Below are 7,343 nucleotides of genomic sequence, written 5' to 3'. Positions count from 1 at the left end.
TATATAAGGGGTGAGGATCAGGAAATAGAGGCTTTTTAAGCCCTTTAATTGAGACCTTCAGAAGTGAGGCCTCAAAGGCTTTCAGTCTGAGGAAACAGGATCAGCTGAAGAGTTTGTGAGGTGAGGTTGGCTGTGGCTTGCTCTGCTTCTTGGATCTTTCAGTTTTCACCCCAATATCTGGCTCCAGGTTTTTATTAATAAGACCATGTAACAATTCATGTTACAAACATCTCCTTTTTGTCTTTAAATCTCTTTTAGTTGTTAATATTCTGGAAAGCCTTCCACCTGTGTGACAGGGAATCACCCCACACCACACAGTGCAGTGGGCTGTGCACACTAGCTAGCCACATTGTCTCCAGAAGGAAGAAGAGGATGTGCCTATGGAATACAATAAGATTGCAGGGTTTGTATTGGAGCCTGGGACAAGTGCTATTGAAATGCAGAAATTTGTTGATTTAGAAAATGCCTTCTGTGGAAGGCAGGCTTAAGAACCATTGTGCTGTGTTTTTTAAGCATAGTGTAACCCTATCAGTGATGATCTTGTCACTCAGGCCTCACTAGACAATCAGGCCCTCCAGGTGACCTGTCAGTCAGAAACGGTGCAGGGTTCTTCCAGCAGCCAGCTTCAGGCTTGACTCTGAAGAGTAGAAGGCACCAGTGGTTTTGTGTGGTCTGCTGTGAGTGCTCCTGCAGGGAGCTGAGCAGAGAGCATGGACAAGCTGGAAACCACAACATTGTGAGTGAGGTGTTGCTGTCCCCAGATGGGGTTGGGCAGATGATGAGGTACCTGAGACAGTGTGGTGGGGCCTCCCCAGATATGGGTGGGAACCTGCAGCCAGAATCCCTGTTCTGTGAGGTCCCATGTGGTCCTTGAAACTTCCTGTCCCGGGGCAGGCCTCTCAATAACTTTGCTCTGTGGGCTGAATCTGCTCACAGAATGGGGAGCAGGGAGATGTTTGTAGAAAACATCTTTGTAGTCAACTTCATCATGCTTTTGGTGCTCCCATTAAAAGTGTTATGCTTAGTTCACAGGAATCCCCTAAAGACCAACATGGAGACTGAATCCAGTATGTAAAAGCAAAGAGCCTTTATTTTCAAGCTCAGAGGCTTAATCTGTCTGTCCCACACAGCAGTGAGAGCAGAGAGCCCTGAGATGAGATGGAGTGGGGTTTTCATAATAGCAGTGTTTGGGGTGAGGGGATTTTCAGGGTGCCGGACCCTGATTGGCTGACAATTGTCTAGAGGTATCTATAAAACAAAAATAGGTGTGTGCTAGACTCAGGGACATCTAGCCACCTTATCTAATTTTCAGAGTGTTTGGCATGTTAGGTGCTTCCCCATCTATGGGTGGATCCCTGGGTGGTATAATCTTATGGATTTTTCTGTATCTGGCTGTTGCCTGCTAGTAAGCCAGTCACAGAAGCTGTGTCTGGGCCCCTAGACCTGCCATGACACTATGTGGTCAAGCTGTTTTTGGGCCCTTCCACAAAAGCAGTTTTTCAAATTGAAGTGGCCCAATTTTTCTAGTACCTTGTAGAGGTTTAGCACTTTGCATTTACTTTTGTGGAGGTTGTAAAAGGCATCTTATGTGTTGGGTAGCACTCCACTACTAAGGTGTGATGTAGAAGGGTAGAATTGGTGATATAACAGATTTACTAATTCTTAGGGGATAGTATGTCTCACAAAATAGAATTTAGTTAAGGGAGGACAACCTCAAAAAGTCCCCCCAAAAATAAGTGTACTCTAGCCAGGCCTGTTAGAGATTAGGACAGTAGAATGCACATTTGTTCACTTGATTGTCCAGATGTTTGGCTCCAAACCATTACAAAGGAGCCACCCCTGGTTTACAACCAGCCACTAGGCCTAACCCTATATCAAAAAATATCTAACAAGCTTCTCATTGAGGCATTACAGGGTCACAACCAACCTTAAGTCCTGCCATGCCTTAAAGTACCAGTTTTCTTCTTGAAGAAAGCAGAGTTCTGCCAGATGGGCAATATGACACCAGGTGACAACTACTGGAAAAGTGAAATACTAGCGGGGCTGTGGTGGTGCACACCTTTGATCCCATCACTCACTTGGGAGGCAGAGGCAGGGTGATCTCTGTGAGTTTGAGGTCAGTCTGGTATACAGAGTGAGTTCCAGGACAAGCTCCAAAGCTACACAGTGAAAACCTCTCTTAATAAAAAAAGAAGGAAGAAAAGTAAAACACTACTGTGTTACAGAGTTGTTTGATCAAGCAAGGATCTCATTTACACCCTCAGGAATGGAGGAGGAAAATTCTTGGGAAGGCAGTTAAAGCCTGGGACCTAAGCCTTGGGAGCTTTACCTTAGGGCCTAATGTATTGAAATTAAAACAGAGCTCCTTCCCTAAAACCAGGAACATGCTTTGGAGAGCTGGTAATGGCCTGGGACTAGGGCCTTTGTGGTGGAACTGCTTCAGAACCTGAATCTGTCCCATTGTATTATAGTTTGAGCTGACCTCATAGAAGTCATCCATTTCCATCCCTTTCCCCCAGTGTTAATAAATAAAGTTGCCTGGGGGTCAGAGCTATTAGCAAGCCATAGGAAAGAAGGGCAGTGGTGGTATACACTTGTAATCCCAGCACTTGGTAGGCAGAGATGGGTAAGTCTCTGTGTGTTCAGGGATACAGCCATTATTGGATACACATGCCTTTAATCTCAATACCAAGCATGGAAAACCTGAAGGCTTATACAGACAGGCCGTGACGAGGCGGTAATGTGGTTGGGTTTACAACCAATGGGAAGGCAGAACAGGAACTCTATATAAAGACTTTAACACAGGAGTAGCTCTGGTTCAGAGAGGTAGGACCACTGCAGGAGGAAGGGTAAGGTTTTAGCTCTTAGCTCTGACCTCTTGGCTTTCTTCTTTGCATTGGTTCTGTGTTTCTTATTTAATAAGAAAGTTGGTTACATCTACACCCCAGGACGTAGTTTACATGTTGCTATTCTTCTTAAGTAGCTTAGTTGAAATGGCACATAGATTGTGCAAGGTCTCCCCACCCCAGCTTTTATCTTTTCTAACTTATACTTCCCCTCTCTTTCTCATTCCTTGTGACCTTCTCCTCCGAACCCTGTCACTGAAGAAGCTCCTGCTGTTCCACTGGGGTATTTAAGAAATAATTTTGGAAACATCTTTGCTGTGTGAGTCTCCCATCTGTCTAAGTGGGTAGACTTGCAATCTTCTTTCCCTCTTTATATTGCTCAAAGTGTAATCTGGATCCTTAATCTAAAAGTCACAAGGATGATAACATATGTTGAATGCAAAAATCTTTTCTAGACTGGATCTTCTGTGTGCCTTAGGTGGAGATGGATGCATGCTATCATTAAAGATATTTTTTCCTTATTAATCTCTTAAGTGTGTGTAGTGATTTCTCCTTGGGAAGGCATATTAATTCTAGGACACCTGCAATTTAATCCTGTTAAAAATATTTCTGACACAAGCTCTGTTATATTGACACAAGTGGCTTTGGTCCCAGTCTGTTGCTCTCCAGGGCAGTGACATTTCTGTCCTCTTTATCACACCTGCAAAATTTTAAATTGAATGATTGTATTATCTCAGAGTTTCAAACTATCTATCTGAGTCATGCAATTGAATATCTATTGCAGTAAAGGAAAAGGATTTGCATGTAAAGAATATTTTCTGTCTTTAGACCAGAATAGAGGTAATAGTTTATTGTGTACACTGCTGGGTGAAACAGGGTAGGCAAACAGCTGTTGGATGCACCATTATGGAAAAGGACCTGATTGGTGCAGGAGGAGTGATTTTGTAATTCCCAACAGTATACTAATTGATGTGTTGTTCATGAAGACAGACAAGACTGACTGGGGATGTAGAGAGTATGGAAATTTTATGTGCTGATGGCCAGCCAGCCTTGACTCAGCATACCTTGTAGGCAGGGCAATGTTAGTTGAATATTTGGTGGCTGGCTTGGTGTCCCAGTTCCATCACTGGAAGCCTTATGTGGTTATAGAAGATACCTGATTCAGCCTCCATATTCTTAATTATTTGCAGTCCTCACTAAGGTCATCCCTATAGGTTCCAGGATATTTGCAATGCATTGTTTTCATGCCCTCTTCTAAAAGCTCCCGTATTCCAGGTATCTCTCCCTACCTTCTTCTCCTCCTCTGTCCCTTCCTTGCTCACCTGATTCTGACTGTTCCCATCTCTACCAGCCTCCAGTGCACCCCAAAATATGCATTCTACTTTCTCTTCCAAGAGATAGCCGCACATCCTGCCTAGGGCCATTATTGTTATTTAGCCTCTCTGCATCTATGGATTGTACTGTCATTAACTTTGATTACTGTGGTTATATCTTACTTAACTGCTAATATCCACTTATAAGTGAGTATACCATGTTTGTGTATGTGATTCTAGCTTGCCTGACTGAGGATAGTAAAGAAAGCAAGAAACTATGCAACAAACAAAATAATCCAAGTATAAATGGGATACACCTCTGAAAAGTATTCTCAGTAGTGAATCTAAAGTGGCTGAGAAACACTTGAAGAAATGTGCAACATTCTTAGCCATCAGGAAAATACATATCAAAACTACTTTGAGATTTCATCATACACCTTTCAGAATGGTTAAGAACAACATCACAAGTGACAGATAATGCTAGCAAGGACATGTGGCAAGGGGATTCATTGCTGATGCAAGTGCAAATTTGTATAACTACTGTGGAAATCAATATGCAATCCTCAAAAAACTGAGAGTCATTTTCTACAAGATTCAGCTATACTACTCTTGAGCATTTACCTGAATGATGCCCCTCCATATAACCACAAAGGTACTTGCTCAAATATGTTCATAGTGGTTTTATTCATAATAGACAGAAACTGTTTTGTCTGTGATAGATTGTGTTGATTGATGACTGATGCGGGAAGGCTCCTCAATTGAGGGTGGCAATATCCTAAAGAAAGTAGGCCTGGGTTGGAAAAGGAAGCTGTCTGAGTATGAGAGAGTGACTAGGCAAGAGAGAAGCCCAGAAACAATCTTGGCCCATGGGCTTTGCTGTCAATTGTTAGCATGAGTTTCTATACTAATCTCCCAAGGTGATGGAGTGTAATCTGACACAATCAGCCAAATAAACCCATTCATTGCCTGAGATATTTCTTGTCAGAAAATTTAATCACAGCAGGATAAAAGCAACTTAGAACAAAAACTGGAACAACAAAAGTGGTGTTGTTCCTAAATAGAATTTTGGATATTGTCTTTTGGAAGAATGTGGATAATATGAACAATTTAGGTGGCAAAAACCATAGAAAGATTTTCATAGAACTTAATTTGCTGTTCTTTTAAGACCAGGAAGATAGGAATGTTAAGAGTAATGACAGTAATGATGGAAACAGATGCAGTCCAAAGAAAGTAAGTTAGAGGTTATTTGGGTGATATTTTGGATCCACAATTTTTCTTATTCTGCCTATGCCCTGGAACTTTAGCAAGACAGAATTTTAAAAAAAAGGGGGCTAGTTCTTTAAAGAGAATATTGAATTTGTTAGATGGTTATTACTGAAGACTCATTCAGGTCTAGAGTGAAAAGATAACAAATGGGGCAGAAATAAATGAAAATGAAAAGGTAGATTCAGATGGCATTTAACTGGGAAATGTTGTGCAAAGAGTGTGACCCCCAGAGAGACCACCAAGGACGAGCATACCAAAATGCAAAAGCAAGGTTTATTTCTGTTACAACTCATGACAGGGAACTCATCTCAAGCACTCACTGGCCACAGTGCAGTGAGGCAGGAAGGAGTTACTCTTTCTTGGGTAAGTTAGTTTTTATAGACACAAAATTTCTTAGAGGGAAGGGGATTAGTATGGGTCCATCCTTGATTGGTCCAGTTTTTCACAGGCTTGGAGTTTTTCTTATTTCAGCATATCTGTTTGCCCTGTCAGGAGTTTTACAACCCATCTCCAGGGTCTGGTCATATTATCTCCGGAGAGAGGCATCTCATGGTTAATCGGTCACCACCAGATACCCTGGCTTCATTCTTTTGAAAACACCTGACTTCACCCTCTTTAGGAAGGGGGTACTGACTCAGTTCTGTTTAAGATATCTCTTCCCTGAGCTCTTCTGGGTTTTGGGGCAACTATGTCTGGGCCTTTGGTGGGAGTCTTTCAGAAACAGGCAGGAAATTTCAGAGTTTATCACAATTATAAAGAAGGTGCTTGCTATGGAATGGAAGCCTAGCAAAGTGCCCTAAGGGTAAGATTCCATTCTGCTAAATGTTCAACTTGTGGAAGCAGTAAGTCAAGTGATTCCTACTCTTAGGAAGCAAGTTAATACAAAATTGGCTGTATCTGTGGTTCAATCATGTTAGGGTCCACCCCAATTAAGAAATCAAACTTTACAGGATCCCCCTTCATGTGCTGTCCTGGAAACAAGAATGAATAAAAATTTAGGGTCATGAATTCTTAGTCTGTGGTTACAGTTCAGCACTTGTTGCAGGCATCTATGTTGACAGAGGCAGAAACTCAGTGAGGGCACTGTGGGTACTCACTGCATGAAACTATGAGGATGAAGCCTGGTGTTGTTGATAGTTTTATTCCATCTTTACTCTTTAAGGGGCCTGCCACTCAGCTCTCAAATAAATAACACACATTGAAGCTTATTTTTTCTTATAAATGTCTGGCCTTTGCTTGTTTCTAATTAGCTTTTCTTTTTTTCTTTTCTTTCCTTACTTTTGGTTTTTCATGGCAGGGTTTCTCTGTGTAGCTTTGTGCCTTTTCTGCATCTTGCTCTGTAGACAAGGCTGGCCTCAAACTCACAAAGATCTGCATGCCTCCACCTCCTGAGTGCTGGGATTAAAGGTGGGCTCCACCACAGCCTTTCTTAACTTAAATGACCCCATCTACCTGTTGCCTCTGGGCTCTTATCTTCCTCTATTCTGTATACCTTTCATTACCTCTTATTCTTTGGCTTGCTGTGCAGCTGCATGGCTGGTCTCTGGTGTCCTCTTCTCTTGTTGAATCTCCTTCCTTTTTTCTTCCGAGATTTCTCCTTCCATTTATTCCTTCTGCCTATCCTCCCTTGGCAAGCTATTGGACATTCAGGTCTTTGTTAGCTCAATCAAGTACTTTAGATAGCCTATGAAAGTATCACAGTTTCACAGAGTTAAATAAGTGCATCTGAAAAGAATGCAACAAATATTTGAATCATTAAAGCAAAAGTTCCACAGCATAAACAAATATAACACATCTTAAAATCATATGGTACAACAGCCTGAGTTGCCTTTAAAAACCACAAGGTGTTGAGACACCTAAGCTATGAGACATCTTCCTTGGAGCATTTTCAGAATATAGGGATTTGAAATAACCAAGG

The sequence above is a fragment of the Peromyscus eremicus genome, unplaced genomic scaffold (genome assembly GCF_949786415.1).
Source record: "Peromyscus eremicus unplaced genomic scaffold, PerEre_H2_v1 PerEre#2#unplaced_449, whole genome shotgun sequence".
Lineage (NCBI taxonomy): Eukaryota > Metazoa > Chordata > Mammalia > Rodentia > Cricetidae > Peromyscus > Peromyscus eremicus.
The sequence above is the reverse complement of the archived record's forward strand: the minus strand, read 5'-3'. Positions refer to the sequence as shown.